Raw genomic sequence first — 17510 nt, forward strand, 5'->3', positions numbered from 1 at the left:
AGGCTTTTGACAAAATTCAACAGCTCTTCCTGCTAAAAACTCTCAATAAATTCGGTATTGATGGAACGTATCTCAAAATAATAAGAGCCATTTACGACAAACCCACAGCCAATATCATACTGAATGGGCAAAAACTGGAAGCATTCCCTTTGAAAACTGGCACAAGACAGGGACGCCCTCTCTCACCACTCCTATTCAACATAGTGTTGGAAGTTCTGGCTAGGGCAATCAGGCAAGAGAAAGAAATAAAGGGTATTCAGTTAGGAAAAGAAGCAGTCAAATTGTCCCTGTTTGCAGACGACATGATTGTATATTTAGAAAACCCCATTTTGTCAGCCCAAAATCTCCTTAAGCTGACAAGCAACTTCAGCAAAGCCTCAGGATGCAAAAATCAATGTGCAAAAATCACAGGCATTCTTATACACCAGTAATAGACAAACAGAGAGCCAAATCATGAATGAACTCCCATTCACAATAGCTTCAAAGAGAATAAAATACCTAGGTATCCAACTTACAAGGGATGTAAAGGACCTCTTCAAGGAGAACTACAAACCACTGCTCAGTGAAATAAAAGAGGACACAAAGTCACAATAGCTTCAAAGAGAATAAAATACCTAGGTATCCAACTTACAAGGGATGTAAAGGACCTCTTCAAGGAGAACTACAAACCACTGCTCAGTGAAATAAAAGAGGACACAAACAAATGGAGGAACATTCCATGCTCATGGATAGGAAGAATCAATATTGTGAAAATGGTCATACTGCCCAAGGTAATTAATAGATTCAATGCCATCCCCATTAAGCTACCAATGACTTTCTTCACAGAATTGGAAAAAACTGCTTTAAAGTTCATGTGGAACCAAAAAAGAGCCCCCATTGCCAAGACAATCCTAAGCCAAAAGAACAAAGCTGGAGGCATCACGCTACCTGACTTCAAACTATACTACAAGGCTACAGTAACCAAAACAGCATGGTACTGGTACCAAAACAGAGATATAGACCAATGGAACAGAACAGAGCCCTCAGAAATAATACCACACATCTATAACCATCTGATCTTTGACAAACCTGACAAAAACAAGAAATGGGAAAGGATTCCCTATTTAATAAATGGTGCTGGGAAAATTGGCTAACCATAAGTAGAAAGCTGAAACTGGATCCTTTCCTTACTCCCTATACAAAAATTAATTCAAGATGGATTAGAGACTTAAATGTTAGACCTAAAACCATAAAAACCCTAGAAGAAAACCTAGGTAATACCATTCAGGACATAGGCATGGGCAAGAACTTCATGTCTAAAACACGAAAAGCAACAGTAAGAAAAGCCAAAATTGACAAATGGGATATAATTAAACTAAAGAGCTTCTGCATAGCAAAAGAAACTACCATCAGAGTGAACAGGCAACCTACAGAATGGGAGAAAATTTTTGCAATCTACTCATCTGACAAAGGGCTAACATCCAGAACCTACAAAGAACTCAATCAAATTTACAAGAAAAAAACAACCCCATCAAAAAGTGGGCAAAGGACATGAACAGACACTTCTCAAAAGAAGACATTCATACAGCCAACAGACACATGAAAAAATGTTCATCATCACTCGCCATCAGAGAAATACAAATCAAAACAACAATGAGATACCATCTCACACCAGTTAGAATGGCAATCATTAAAAAATCAGGAAACAACAGGTGCTGGAGAGGATGTGGAGAAATAGGAACACTTTTACAAGTTCAACCATTGTGGAAAACTGTGTGGTGATTCCTCAAGGATCTAGAACTACAAACACCATTTGATCCGGCCATCCCATTACTGGGGATATACCCAAAGGATTATAAGTCATGCTGCTATAAAGTCACATGCACATGCATGTTTATTGCGACACTATTCACAATAGCAAAGACTTGGAATCAACCCAAATGTCCTTCAATGACAGACTGGATTAAGAAAATGTGGCACATATACACCATGGAATACTATGCAGCCATAAAAAAGGATGAGTTCGTGTCCTTTGTAGGGACATGGATGCAGCTGGAAACCATCATTCTCAGCAAACTATCACAAGAACAGAAATCCAAATACCGCATGCTCTCACTCATAGGTGGGAACTGAACAATGAGATCACTTGGACACAGGAAGTGGAACATCACACACCAGGTCCTATTGTGGGGAGGGCGTAGAGGGGAGTGATAGCATTAGGAGATATACCTAATGTAAATGACGAGTTAATGGGTGCAGCACACCAACATGGCACATATATACATATGTAACAAACCTGCACGTTGTGCACATGTGCCCTAGAACTTAAAGTATAATAAATAAATAAAATTAATTTAATAAATAAGTAAAAGAAAAAAAAGAAAGAGATGGGAAAAAAAATTCATCAACTGCTGGACGTTTAAGTAAATTAATCTTTCTGATTGTTCTGTGAAGGAGATCTTTTACCGTAAAAGTTCACTTTTAAATGTAATCTTTTTATAATAGATTCTTTCTCAATTTCGTCACCCAATTTTAAGAAAGGAAACTCTAATTTCCCAAAAATTAGACACACACTTGCAATATAGCAAAATGCTTATGATCCAAAACAGCTTTCTGTTGTTAAATAAAGAAAGCACCCTCTTAATTAAAAAAAAAAAAAAGTATGCAATCAACTGTTTGTAGTATATTCACAGATATATGCAACCATCATCACAGTCAATTTTAAAACACTTATCACCTCAAAAAGAAACTTCATATTCTTTAGTTATCATCTCCCTGTCCCTCTAATACCTCCCCACCAACCCTAAGCAACCATTAATCTACTTTCCATCTTTATAGATTAGCATCTTTTCAAAAGTCTTTCATATTGTATCATGTATTGGTATTCATTCCTTTTTATGGCCAAATAATATCTTATGGTTTGGATATACTAGATGTCATTTATCTATTCATCAGTTGATGGACATTTCAGTTATTTTCATTTTTTAGCTACTATGAATAGTGCTCCAATAAACATTGATACAAAAGTTTTTGTATAGATGTATGATTTTATTTCTCTTGGCATGTTTCATTTGAGGAACGGCCCAACTCTTTTCCAAAGTGGATGCACCATTTACATTCCCACCAGCAGTGTGTAGGATTCCAATTTTTCCATATCCTTGCCAATACTTATTATTACCAGACTTTTTCATTATAGCCATCATAGTGGATGTGAGAGAATAAATTTTTGAAGAGAAAATTTTCTAAGATTAATGGCAGAAAGGAATTTCCAACTATAAGAAGAATAAATACGCTCTTCAAAGGAACATGGAACATTCGTCATTATAAGTCAATTTCTGGGCAATAAAACAAACTTGAACATACTTAATTGTACAATTGAAATTGTATAATGTGTGTTCTCTGACCACAGTTAAATTAAACTGGAGGCCAAGAGAAGAAAGATATTTGTTAAATTCCTAGTGTTTGAGCATTAAACAATACACTTCTAAATAACTCATGCTGGCCGGGCATGGTGGCTCGTCCCTATAGTCCCTGCACTTTGGGACACCAAAGCAGGCAGATCACCTGAGGTCAGGAGCTCGAGACCAGCCTGACTAACATGGTGAAATCCCATCTCTACTAAAATTACAAAAATTAGCCAAGCATAGTGGCAGGCGCCTGTTATCCCAGCTACTTGGGAGGCTGAGGCAGGAGATCACTTGAACCCAGGACGCAGAGGTTGCAGTGAGCCGAGATCATGCCATTGCACTTCAGCCTGGGTGACAGAGCAAGACTCCATCTCAAAAATAAATAAATAAAACTCATGCTTCAAAATAGAAGTCACAAGGGAAACTAGAAAATATTCAGAATTAAATTAAATGAAAACATAATATACAAAAATTTCTGAGATGTGCTTTACCAGAAAAGATGTAGGGATGGCAGTGAAGCACATGAAAAGATGCTCAATATCATTAACCATCAGGGATTCGCAAGTTAAAACTATAACAAGACATCCCTAGTCACCTATTGAAATGGTTAAAAATAAAGTCCTGAAAATACTAAGTGTTGTCAAGTATGCTGAGCATTGGAATCTCTCAGTATTTGGGGGTGGGAATGCAAATATTACAGCCACTTTGGAAAACAATTTGAGAGCTTCTTATAACCTTAAATATGCATTTACTATACAATCCAGCAATCTTACTCCTAAGTATTTACTTAGCCAGGAGAAATAAAATGTGTGTACACATATAAATCTGTATGAAAATGTTTTATATCAGCTTTATTCACAATCACTAAAAACTAGAAACAACCTAAGTGTCCATTAGCTAGTAAGTGAATAAACTGTGATTGTCTTAGTCTGTTCAGATTGCTATAACAAAATACCATAAACTATGTAGCCTATAAACAACAAAAATTTATTTCTGAAAGTCCTGAAGGCTGGGAAGTCCTAGAAACGGACAAATTCAGTGTCTAGGGAAAGCCCATTTTTCACTGTGTTCTCACATGGAGGAAGGGATAATGGGTCTCCCTCAGGTCTCTTTTATAAGAGAATTAATCCCATTCATGAGGGCTCCACCCTCAAACCTCCACCTAATAACCTTCCAAAGGCCCCACCTCTTAATATCCTGAGCATGGTGGTTAGGATGTGAACATACAAATTTGGGGAGGGATCACAAAGATTCAAGTCATAGCAGTAGCACATCTATACAATGGAATACTTATACTCAAAGACATGAATGAATAAATCTCAAATGTATTATGCTAAGTGAAAGAAGCCAAACTGAAAAGGTAACATTCCCTCTGATTCCATTAAGTCATATTTTGGAATAGGCAAAATTATAGGTACAGGAAACTGATGAGTTGTAGCTCGTTGTAGTTTACATCATTATTGGGGTGGAGCTTACATGACTTTATATGACAATTCGTAGAACTGTATACTTAAAAACAGTGAATGGTACCATAATAAAACTTACTTTCAGAACCTGTTAAGGTGACCAGACATAGAGTAGATAGCTTCCAAACAAGAAAAAGGGGAGAAATGCAACAAACAAACAAGAAAAACAACTCAATCTAAGAAAAAATATGCAGAGAAAAATTTGGACATATAAAAGCCAAAACATAAGATGGTAGAAATTAATCCACATACATTTAAAATGATAAGTAGAACAAATGAATCAATTTTTAATAGACTTGGTCAGATTGAATTTTTTTAAAAAAGAACAAAATCCAGTTATATGTCATTTTCAAGAGACTCACCTAAAATACAATGGCGCAAAAATTTTGCAAGTAGAACAGGAGAAGGTTTTCTTAAACAACAGTCTCCAAACACAGAGGAATAAAAAAAAAACAAAAAACAAAGAGGTAAAAACCACATTAGGCCGGGCGCCGTGGCTCACACCTGGCCACTTTGGGAGGCCGAGGCAGATGAATCACCTGAGGTCAGGAGTTCAAGACCAGCCTTGCCAACATGGTGAAATTCCGTCTCTACTAAAAATACAAAAATTAGCCAGGCATAATGGCAGGCACCTGTAATCCCAGCTACTTGAAAGGCTGAGGCAAGAGAATCGCTTGAACTCAGGAGGCAGAGGTTGCAGTGAGCCGAGATCACACCATTGCACTCCAGTCTGGGCAACAAGAGCAAAACTCTGTCTCAAAAAAACCCAAACAAAAAAACAAAAAACCAAACAAAACAAAAACAGATTATGCAAAGTCTTACGAGTTATGACAAGAAACTTGGATTTAAGGCCATGGGAAGGCATTGAAGGATTTAAAGGAAAGGAGTAATATGGGTCTGATTTACGTTTTAGAGAGATCCCTCTGGCTGCAAAAGGAGAAAAGGGAAGCAGGGTCAAAGGAAGAGGCAGGGAGAGCAATTAGGAAGCTATTGCAATGATTTAGGAAGAAGACGATGATGCCTTGAGCTAGATTTGTAACAGTAGGGATGATGAAAATGTTCTGATTTGGGAGATGTATTGAGGTGAAGCTGATGAGATGTAGTCAAGGGAGGTGTGAGAGAATAAGGGAATTAACCTAGATTTTAGGTCTGAGATTTTAGAGAGTGTGGTGGTTCTATTTACCAAGACGGAAAAGGCTTGAGTGGGCATGTGATGAGGTGGAGTACTTTTAGAATTTAGAGAGGTCATAAAAGATTTGGGCCATATTAATTCTGAGATGCCCAGTAGGTATCTAAGTGGAGATATTGAATAGGCCACTAGATACAGGAGTCTGAAGCTCAGGGATTTACATTTGAAAGTTATTTACATACGACTGGGATTTGTATTTGAGGGAATTGAAGATTTCCAAGAAGACAGTGACGAGAAAAGAACTAAGGACAAAGCTATCCAGCACTTTAATAGTATGAGGTTTGGAATTTGGGAGGAGTGAAAAGAGTAGGAAATCAATGAGACAGAAGGAAAACCAGGTGAACGTGGAATATAGATAATCCAGAGAAGAAAAGTTTTCAAGGGAGATAGTGTGGCTTACTGTGTCAAAAAGTATTGAAAGTAGACTAAAATAAGAACAGATAACTGATTATTAGTTTTTTGAAAAGTAAGTTATTGGTGACCCTAATGTGAAAAGGAGTGTTCTGTTTTAAAAAAACTATTAATCCTATGAAGCCTTTTACATGCTAATGGGTATAATCCAATAAACAGGGAGAAATTGACGATTGAAGGCGAATGATAGTACAGTCAACCCTTGAACAACATGGGTTTGAACTGTGTGGGTCCACTTATACAAGAATTTTCTTCCACCTCTGCCACCCCTGAGACCAAAAGACCAACCCCTCCTCTTCCTTCTCCTCCTCAGTCTACTCAACATGAAGACCATGAGGACAAAAGCCTTTATGATGAGCCACTTCCACTTAATAAATAGTAAATATATTTTCTCTTCTTTATGATTTTCTTAAAGACATTTTCTTTTCTCTAGCTTGTTTATTGTAAGAACACAGTGTATAATATATGAAACATACAAAATAGGTGTTAATTGACTGTTTATGTTATTGGCAAGGCTTCTGGTCAACAGTGGTGCTATAGTTGGATATTTGTCCCTCAAACCTCATGCTGAAATTTGATCCCAATGTTGGAGGTGGGGACCTAGTGAAAGGTGTTTGGGTCATGGAGATGCATCCTTCATGAACAGATTAATGCCCTACCTGGAAGGGGGAAGAGTGAGTTCTCACTCTATTAGTTCTCATGAGAACTAGCTGTTTAAGAAAGCCTGACACCTCCCCTCTCCTTGCCTCCCCTCCCTCCATGCTGGCTCCCCTTTGCCTTCTGCCATGGATGGAAGCAGCTGGAAACTCTCATCAGAAGCTGGCACCAATGCTTCTTGTACAGCCTGCAGAACCATGAGCCAAATAAACCTCTTTTCTTTGTAAGTTACCTAGTCTCAAGTATTCTTTTACAGCAACACAAAACAGACTAAGATAAGTAGGCTATTTGTAGTTAAGTTTTGGGGAAGTCAAAAGTTGCATATGATTTTTGACTGTGCTCCTAACCTCTGCATTGTTTAAAGGTCAACTGTCCAAAGTGGTTACAGGCAAAGCTAGAGGTGGGCTGGGGGCATCTCCTTACATGAGTCTTTGCTGCGGCTGAAACCCCTGCATCTCTGGCCCAGCCCTGCTACTCTCTATGTACCAATTCCACTTTGAGGTCCATCAGCCCTGGGTCACAGTCAGGATAGAGGAGTTGACTGTGGGCCTCAGTGATGCCAATCTGACCAAACCAAGTGCTCTCCCCTTCTTTGGGGAATCTCCCCAGTACTCCTCCTCCTCCAGCTGCTGTTATTCTTCCCATGGCCTAACTTGCAAACAAGTTAATTCCATATCTTCCCCTTCTAGAACTATCCCTCCTTCCAAGGGTCTGTGTGTGTGTGTGTGTATGTGTGCAGAATGAGATCCTAAAACCAGTTTGTTTCTCCCTAATATATGAATATATGCCATATATATATACATATACACCATCTGCCCCAGATGCCCCCAGTCCACCTCTAGGTTTGCCTGTAACCACTTTGGACAGTTCACATAAACACTGACAAGCTCCCATCTTAAGTGCCTGACCTCATCTAAGGCTAACTTCTCCTCCTACATTTTATCAGCCATCTACTCAGCGATTTCAATTCTACAATTACAGTTGACCTTTAAACAATGCAGAGGTTAGGAGCACAGTCAAAAATCACATGCAACTTCTGACTTCCCCAAAACTTAACTACAAATAGCCTACTTAGTCTGTTTTGTGTTGCTGTAAAAGAATATATATATAAGTCGGGCACAGTGGCTCAAGCCTGTAATCCCAGCACTTTGGGAGGCCGAGAGGGGCGGATCACGAGGTCAGGAGATCGAGACCATCCTGGCTGACACGGTGAAACCCCGTCTCTACTAAAAAATACAAAAAACTAGCCGGGCGACATGGCGAGTGCCTGTAGTCCCAGCTACTCGGGAGGCTGAGGCAGGAGAATGGTGTGAACCCAGGGAGGTGGAGCTTGCAGTGAGCTGAGATCCGGCCACTGCACTCCAGCCTGGGCGACAGAGCGAGACTCCGTCTAAAAAAAAAAAAAAAAAGAAAAAAAAAGAATATATATATATATATATATATATATATATATATATATATATATGGTGTATATATATGGCATATATTCATATATACCATATATATATATACACACACACATATATATACACCAAAGCATAATGACTGGTAGGGCACCTGTATCACAGGCTTGGACTGACCATGGAATCCTTGGTCAAGAAACATTTAGTGTCTGCCATTTCTATTCTGTAAGAACTAACACCCGACCCACACAAAGAAACCAGTTGTGATTGCTGAGATCAGCAAATCTAGTTTTGAACATTATCTCATGAGAGCTCCAACTTATGATGTATTTTTCTCGGCTGTTCTCTGGAGGATAGAGGTCAGATTGTCAAAGACGGTGTCACAGGGAGACAGAGACAGGGCTCAGGGGTGCTTGCGACAGCTGAAACCTCGTCTCCAGCTGACTCACAAAGCATCTCTTTTATAACAAGGGCTCTTTGGTGAAAAACAATACGACCTTTTTCATTGACTGTCAACTGGGTGGAAGGTTACCTTTGCTTCATGAAGGAGTGAAAATGGTTCTGATTTTAAGCACCAGGAGCCTAGCAAGAATGAGGAGAGGAGGTTTGTGTTTTTGGACAGGGATCCCATTCTGTATCTTAAATGGCAGTGGAGAGTGGGGTGGGAATCTGGCAGAGTTGTGCATCTTATCAAGTTTATATCTTTTGTCTATTAGGATGCTACATCAGATTTGTTTGCAAAATGCATTCCACTTCAATATAAGCTTGAATATCTCTTGACTCTATAATCTCTATGGTTAATTTTTTTAACAATCATTTATTGTTTGTATTAATTTTATAAGTAAATTTTGATTATTTTTAAATAATCATTATTTGTATTAATTTTATAAGTACCTTTTCCACAATTATCTTTCTTACACCCAGTAAGTTTAACTGATTATATTCAAAACAATCATAGTGCTAACAGATGCCAGGCATCAATTTCCTTGGATTTTGAAAAAAAAACCTAAAGGTGTTTGAGGATTGATCACTGTCTGACTGGAGTTATTTAAGTCAGTGGCTTGCAAGTGTTTGCAAGCAAGTTCTCCTCTATCTATCTGCAACAATGCCCTTCTCGGCTCCATGTGCCCTTTCTCTGTGTCCTTGAGGCCTCTTCTAAATCTTAGGGTTCTGGGAAACACGATTTGCAGAGCCCTAATTTAGTCATTTTATCACAGAGAGATGCTTTGCTATCAGCTGGTAGATCCCAGCCACCCAGAAAGACACTTTCTGCATGGCTTGCTTCTGGAGACTTAATAGAAAATGTAAATAGAGCTCTAATTTTTGCTTCTATAAAATGGGGATGTTTCCTACATAGCAGGGATATTACAAGAATCAAATGAGATACTGCAGTATAAAGTTACAGCTTGGTCCCTAATACAGAATACACGATGTTATTAGGTTGCACTCCTTGTTGTATCCTCAAATAGAAGATTCCAGGAGTCTAAAGGCACATGATTGATTTAACGAAAAGTACATGCTCTATTTTACTAACAAATATTAGTGTATATATTTCTTGGCAATGACATGTAACTTTAGTAGTGCAATTTAAGTTTGAGTCCAAGATTTTTTCACATTAGGAATGAAATAAATTTTGGGACCCACTCTTGGCCATGTGCAGCCATGCTTAGTATCACAATGGAATGGGGCTTTCCTAACCCATGCTAGTGCCTTTGACCTCTGCATCCTCAGGCTTGGCAGGAATTGGAGGCAAACCAAATGAAACTAGGATTTCATCTGCATTTGTGACTTGGGTAAACTCATAGTTTTGATATCTTACTGGACATGAAACAACATCTCTGGAGTGTAGTTAGGAATCTCTTCATTGAGAGACAGTCGCCACCTGGCTGAGACTCCTGTTCAACCCACAATCTGGTTAAATGACTTTTCCAAGCTTTGAGAAGTCTATGATGTCTCCTTTAAATTGCCTGATATGTACACAATAATGTATTTCTCTGTGGTCTGTAATTCACGATCATTGTGAAGATACAGCCACATAGTGATTCTCAAGGTTTGTTGTGCATTAGAATCATCTGGGGAGAACAATTGCATCAGAATCTCTGTGTGTGAGACCTAGGCGCCAATGTTTTGAAAGCTTTCCAGATGAATTCAATGTAGAAACAAGTGTTTTATGAAAGTGAAGAAATTTGACCTCCATGTGGTACCCCAGCATGGACAACTGAGGTGATAAACGGATAAACAAGTTGTACAGACCAGACATTTCACACATCTTCAGGCAACAACTCAGATGTCACAAATTAATCTTTTGCTTAGTAGCTATTCAATTTGTTAATATGATTGCTACACACCAATTTCAGAAAAGTGAACATGCAAAGAAACATACAGCTTAGAATTTGAGAAATGCAGTATTAATATTGGTACACAGAGGGTAAATGTCCCTGACACCTTTTCAGCCATAATAGTCTTGTTTTAACTTAAAATTTGGATTCTGACTTTAAAAAGTTTGGCCAGGCATGGTGACTCACCCCTGTAATTCCAGCACTTTGGGAGGCCAAGGCAGGAGGATCACTTGAGCCCAGGAGTTCCAGAATAGCCCAGGCAACATGGTGAAACCCTGGCTCTACAAAAAATTAAAAAATTAGCTGGCTGTGGTGGCGCTGTAGTTTCAGCTACTTGGGAGGCTGAGATGGGAGGATTGCTTCAGCCCAGGAGGTTGTGGCTGCAGTGAGCTGTGATTGTGCCACTGTACTTCAGCCTCAGCAACAGAACAAGACCCTGTCTCAAAAACAAAACAAAACAAGCTATCACTCAGTGAGGTCCAAGAACTGACAGCCTTGCATTGCCTGCGAGCTTGTTAGAAATACAGAATCCTTTCACTACGTGTGGTGGCACATGCCTGTGGTCCCAGCTACTCAGGAGGCTGAAGCAGAGGGATCACTTAAGCCCAAGAATTCAAGGCTGTAGTTAGCTATGATCATGCCACCGCACTTCAGCCTGGGTGACAGAGTGGCACCCTGTCAAAAAAAAAAAAAAAAAAAAAAAGATTGCTGCTCCACACCAGAACTGCTGACTCAAAATCTGTATTTTTAACAACACTCCCAGGTGACTCAAATGTACATTTAAGTTTGAAAGGCACTGATTCAAGGCACTACAGGGAGCAACAAAACCAAGCGTTAAAATTTGACAACTCAAGAGGTTTACATATTTTACAAACTCACTAATCAGACCCTTTAAAAGAGTGTTTGGACTTCACCGCTTAAAAAGAAAAATCATTTTGTTGTGGTTTCGTCTTCTACCTCTTACCAGCTGTGTTTACAAGACATATCTTTCTTGGAAAGCTTGGAGAACGATCGCATCGAGCAGCACAGGGGAGGCTGATGTGCCAGCGTCTTACGTTATATATCTCTCCTTCTGTAATTTTGGTTACTAAGAATATTTACATGATAATGGGATCTTTGTTGCTTAGAAGTCAATCTGCTCCTTCAGTTGATTACCCACCTGAAGTCATTGTGCTTGGCTTGTGACATCATGATTGCCTCCCTGGCAAATGACTATGATTTCATAAACTGAGAATTAAGATTGCAGGTGAAGGGTTAGCAGCAAGAGCTGATGTGCTCTTAAACAGCAAAGCCCCTGTGTTCATATAAACGACCTAAGTAAACAGGCAGACATAAATACTAAGCATTACACATACATACGCACACAGGAAAAGGGGAGGCCAAGAAAGAATTTGAGATCATCGTGATTCAACAGGGTGTTTTTCAAAGTTGCGACTCATCTTTAATGCTTCTAGGCTTATAAAACTTCTAAAACAATGAGATGACATATCATCCTACCTTTGCACATGATTATTCCAACCCCTGCGTTTTGCTTTCTCTGGCTTTGGAGGATGGCAACATTTAGCTGAAAGCATGCAGCCATAGGCTCTTCAAAAGGAAGCAGGCTAACCTGCCAGAAGAATTGTTTTATTTTTTCAATATCCTGGAATAAATGGAGCATACCCATCTTCAATGACCAAAACACACATGCAAGACTGTGCATCTGTGCCTTCATATAGTACATCTCCCTAAATATTGACATGTTTTGCTCATTTCAACAGATATTCCTCAGACACTTACTATGTGAAAGGCACTCTGCAGGGCTCTTCAGGGAGCACCCAGATGAGTCACAAAAATACCCACTGATATCTCACAGTACATTACATTTACATGATGCCTGCCACATTCGATAAAATCCTTGAGCTTCAAAAGAACACTGTGAGGGAGAAAGGGAATAATAATAGCAGTAGGTAAACAATATGGGAGGCATGCCTTCCACGTGTTGTTGCATTTGACCATTATAACTAGTTCTGTAGGTTCTGGTTTTCATCTCCTAATTTTGCTGATTCTGTTTTGAGGACAAAATGACATGCCCAAGGACTCACAAAGAGAAACTGCCAGAGCTGGGATCCGGACCCATTTCCCATGCTCTGCCCATGAGCCCCAGAATTTATAATCCAGAGAGTGACTATATGATCTAGAAACATATATAACTTGATCATGTATCTTAATGTAATATTAATAAGTCATTTATTATTTACCTACCACCCTGCAGTGTGTGTGTGTGTGTGTGCATGCACATGTGTCTGGGTGCTGGCATAAAGGAGGAGGGTATCACAGACAGTAAGGTAAGCACCAAGAGAAAAAAAAAAATAGTAAGGTTTCCCACACTTTGGATCACTTTATGGAGAAGTGGCATTTGAACTGACCCTTTATAATAGCTGAGATTTTAATGGGCAAAGGCAGAGCAAAATAATCCAGGTGAGGAGAGAACACAGACAGGAAACAGGGAGACTACCGAGCTCGTATAGTGGGTTGAATGCACATCTGATTTCCCTCCTTTCAGAAACCCTAAACCATAGTAAATGAATATGTTTTGCAAAGGATGTAAAGGAAGAGGAGACGATGACAACTAAACTCTGAAAGCTAGAAAACCAGTCAGCGATTGAGCAGACCTAAAACAGGCAGAGGGGAAAGCTGAGACCCAACGCCACTTGCATGGCAAGATCGTCAAAATATTCAGCAAAGTGCAGCACCAGGTCCCTCTGGAACTGAGGACAAAGAGATTACTGTAAGGAAGACTGGGGAAAAGCTGTTTGATGAAATTTTTTTTGTTTTATTTTTTGAGTTAGATTATAATCTCTAATTTCCTTCCAATACTCCAAGGTGCTGTAAGGACCCCCTTCCCCAACAGGTGAGACACACAGACGATAGTTTTCTGGGGAAGGTGTAACAGAGCGTTTCTGGATTGTGAGCTGCCATGGCAGCTGAGGACATGGGTGCTGTGCCAAAAGAACCACATCAGTGCTGCTGTTGAGACCCAGTCTTCCTCCTCTACTGGAACCCAGAAGCTGGAAGCCAAACTCTCGTCCTCCACACATAAGATTAGAAAATCCTCTGTGGGGAATTAGATCAGCCCAAGAGGAAAGATCTACAAGATACTGACTTCAGGCCTTTCCCCAAAGAACAGGCCAAATTACTCCCCAACTCAAGGTGCACAAGCCACACCCATATGCTCAGAATTGTTATCATCTGTTTAGTTTCCCAATCTTAGGCATGGGCAGAAAGACATGAATTACCAAATTTCAAAGGAAAGCTTCTAATACAGAAGGTGGACACACACACACACACACACACACACACACACACACACACACAGACACACACTAGCATGTTGAAGAAACTTCAAAAAAAATCAATAATATCTTCAGACAGATAAGACAGTATATTGTATCTATGAAGCAAAACTAGAAAGCTATATTAAAAAAGAACATTTATAAAATTTAACAAAGGTTCTTGGCAATTAAAAATATATGAGCAGAAATTTTTAAAATTCAAAGTAAAGGCTGGAATATAAATTTGAAGAACTCTTTCAGAAAACAGAGCAAGAGTTGGAACACAGACAAAAGACAATCAAAGACCAATTCTGGGAATTGAACATGTTAAGAATGAGAGTTTCAGAAAGAGAGGAGAAATCAAATAGATGAGAGGAAGTCATCAACAAAATAATCACAATATAAAATTCGTAACTACAGGATATGAGTTGTGAGACTAAAAGGGTCACTAAGTCCCAGGCACATGGTGGGTAAGCAGGTCCACATCAAGGCACATCACTAGAAAATTTGGACACAAGAGAGACAGTAGGGATGTGAGTGCACAGAGGAAAGACCACATGAGGAAAGAGCAACCAGGGATAGAAAGTGGATCCCATAAGCTCCCAACAAGAAAGTTCAGGAGGACGATGAGGGAGGATTCTGGGATAACAGCTGAACACTAGATACAATGGCAAGTAGCTCAGATAGGAGCACTTTGACACAAGAAAAAATATTCAAGGCTTTCATCACCAACATCTCCTATACCACTGTACTGTCTTTTTAAACCAAGAATGGAGTGTCCAGGTACACTTGACCCAGATTCTGATCTGTACTTGGCTTGTCTTTACCATGTGCAGATCAAGTTTCTGCCATCCACACCCTGCTGCCGGATCGGATGATGACACCCCTTTCACCCATAGAAGACTTGCTCCTGAGAGCTGGAGCTAAGACAGAGCATAAAGGGCATCCCCTTCTGTGCTAGTCTGCTCAGGCTGCCAGAACAAAATGCCACCTACTGGGAGGTGTAAATAACAGAAAGTGATTTGCTCACGGTTCTGGAGGCAGGAAGCCTGACATCAAGGTGTAGTCATCAGGATTGGTTTCCTCTGAGGCCTCTCTCCTTGGTTTGCAGATAGCTGCCTTGTCGCTCTTTCCTCATGTGGTCTTCTGTGTACACACATCCCTACTGTCTCTCTTGTGTACAAATTTTCTTTCCTTAAAAGGACACCACTCAGATTGGATTGGGTGAGCTCCACAAATGTACTACATACTTGACATGTGTGATCTCACTATCTCTGCTTTGACAGTGAGCTAATGGAGCAAGCATTGTTATACCTCATTTTACATATTGGGAAACTGAGAAAACTGTCCTTAGTTCCTTTCCCGGGTTCACAAGGCATTTCATGGTAGATTCAGGAGCTACATCCCTTTTGTCTGACTCTGAAGCCCATGCTTTTTCTGTGATGCCATGAGAGATTTTATCCTTCCATTTCCAGCCATAGCCTTCTCACCTGGAGTGATGAGGAAATGCAGAGATGATCTTTTACACCACATAGCAAACTCGCCTGCAGCATCTCTGAGCCATGGCCACCACCCACTGCTTGCAACCCATCAGTGATGGCAGCTTTCTCCACTGTGCTGCCCAGCTGTGATCGACCCGCCTGTAAGTTCACTTACTGGTCTTTGCTCTGTGCTCAAGAACAATTCAGAGCAGATTCATCCGTCTTCCCTGTGCTAGCTTTTAGATATTTGAAGGCAGTCATTTCCATTTAGCTTGGGCTTCTCTCCTGCATGTTCAATGCCCTATTTGCTCACAGAGAACATCCTCAGGCTGTCTTCTTATTTGTCAATAACTTTCTAAATATGTCACAGAGAGAATGGACCACAGTACTGCAGGTGTGGGCAGGCCACTGACTGAACACCATGAATTGTTCATTAGCTCCTCATGTATGTCTTATGTCCCTCACCAGATTCTGGAAGATTCTGGGAGATTCTAGATTCTAAATGACTCATCGCTCTTTTTATTTCACACTGAATTGCGAATAAAAGATGCTCAGTGCTCAGTGGTATTTCTTGATCACCTGACTCATTTGTTCAGGGATAGTCTTTCTGTCCCAGAATGAGAGAGAGTCTCATTCTGTTGTCCAGGCTAAAGTGCAGTGGTCCCATTATAGCTCACTGTAGCCACCAACTCCTGGGCTCAAATGATCCTCTCACCTCAGCCTCCCAAGTAGCTGGGATTACAGGCATGTGTCACCACACCTGGCTGATTTTTTTCTAATTTTCATAGATAGAGAGTCTTGCTATGTTGCCTAGCTTGGTCTCGAACTCCTGGATTCAAGCAAGAGCACCCTTTCAGCCTCCCAAAGTTCTGGCATTACAGGTGTGATCCACTGTACCCAACCCAGGAATATTCTGTTCTCATTGTTCCTTGGAGCCCTTCATATGCTCTATATTTTCCAAAGAACAGGCTTGAGGAATTAGGATCAGCATGGTCGGGCTGCTCCCTATAAGCCACATACATCTAAGAACCTCTTGAGGGTAGTGATAAATGTAACAAGGTCCGTAAAACTGAAGGTCTATGATAAATCATAAATGCAAAGGTCTATGAAATACTTGTCAATAATACACATAAAAATTTTATGTCAGTATTTATTGTACTTAAATGATAATCTATCAGAATATACTCTGAAACACCCGTCAGAGTCAAATTCTTTGTGTATTAGTTATCTATTGCTGCATAACAAATTATTCCAAACTGTAATGGCTTACAAAAATAACAACTGTTTTTTCTGGACATTGCTCGCAGTTTCTGAGGATCAGGAATTCAAGTGTGGCCTGGCTGAGCAAGTCTGCTCAGGATCCCTCTGGAGGTTGCATCAGACATCAGCCTAGGCTTGACTGGGCCTAGCCTACCTTAAATGGGGCTGGTGGATTTGATTCCAAGGTAACTCACCTACATGGCTGGCAAGTGGTGATGTCTAATGTCAGAAGGCCTCAGTTCCTCTCCCCATGGGCTTCTCCACAGAACTGCAAGGGTATCTTCACAACTTGGTGACTGGCATCCTCCAGGGTAAGCAAGCTAAGAGACCCCAAGGCATAAACTCCAATATGTTTTCTTTTTAATTTTTGGACTGGGCCTTGGAAGTCACACACTGTTATACCTGCCCTATTCTATTGGTCATACCAGCCATCCCTGATTGAAAGTACAGGGGTTACAAAGGGGTCACAAGAATCCATGGAGATCATCTTAAAGGCTTTACTGGGTATTTTATAGGTAGCCCTCGGCTCCAATTCCACTTGTGAGGCTGTGCACCATCTTCACACAGACAGTTGATTGCTCAAGTATAGGGATTTGTTAGAAAA

The sequence above is a fragment of the Rhinopithecus roxellana genome, chromosome 17 (assembly GCF_007565055.1).
Source record: "Rhinopithecus roxellana isolate Shanxi Qingling chromosome 17, ASM756505v1, whole genome shotgun sequence".
NCBI classification, from domain to species: domain Eukaryota; kingdom Metazoa; phylum Chordata; class Mammalia; order Primates; family Cercopithecidae; genus Rhinopithecus; species Rhinopithecus roxellana.